Source organism: Lipotes vexillifer, unplaced genomic scaffold (genome assembly GCF_000442215.2).
Source record: "Lipotes vexillifer unplaced genomic scaffold, Lipotes_vexillifer_v1.1 scaffold299, whole genome shotgun sequence".
Taxonomy (NCBI): Eukaryota; Metazoa; Chordata; class Mammalia; order Artiodactyla; family Lipotidae; genus Lipotes; species Lipotes vexillifer.
This window is the reverse complement of record NW_006784347.1, coordinates 675,816-676,437: the sequence shown is the minus strand read 5'-3', so window position 1 is coordinate 676,437 and position 622 is coordinate 675,816.

The following is a 622-nucleotide window of genomic DNA, read 5'->3' as shown; positions in this document are numbered from 1 at the left end:
CCACGTGCTGCAAACTAAAGAGCCCATGCACTCTGGAGCCCTCACGCCACAACTAGAGAGAGAAAAAAAACCCACACGGCACAACTAGAGAGAAGCCCACGCGCCACAGTGAAGAGCCCGCACCACAACGAAAGATCCTGCACACCTCAACAAAGACCCCTCATGCTGCAACTAAAACCTGATGCAACCAAAAAATAATAAAAATAAAGAAAAAATAGAAAAGCTGGGCTTCCCTGGTGGCGCAGTGGTTGAGAGTCCGCCTGCCGATGCAGGGGACACGGGTTCGTGCCCCGGTCCGGGAAGATCCCACATGCCGTGGAGCGGCTGGGCCCGTGAGCCATAGCCGCTGAGCCTGCGTGTCCGGAGCCTGTGCTCCACAACGGGAGAGGCCACAACAGTGAGAGGCCCACGTACCGCCAAAAAAAAAAAAAAATAGAAAAGCTAAGAAATATGGGGGATAGAAGGAGTACTGCTTTGTGATTCAGAAGGGCAATCAAGCTAAGTAAACATCTGAAAGAAATCTCACATGAATTCATAAGGTACATGAACAGGATGTCTGTGGCATGATTTGTGGTAGCAGGAGCTGGAAGCAGTCTGGGTCTCCATTACTGTGACTGCCTGG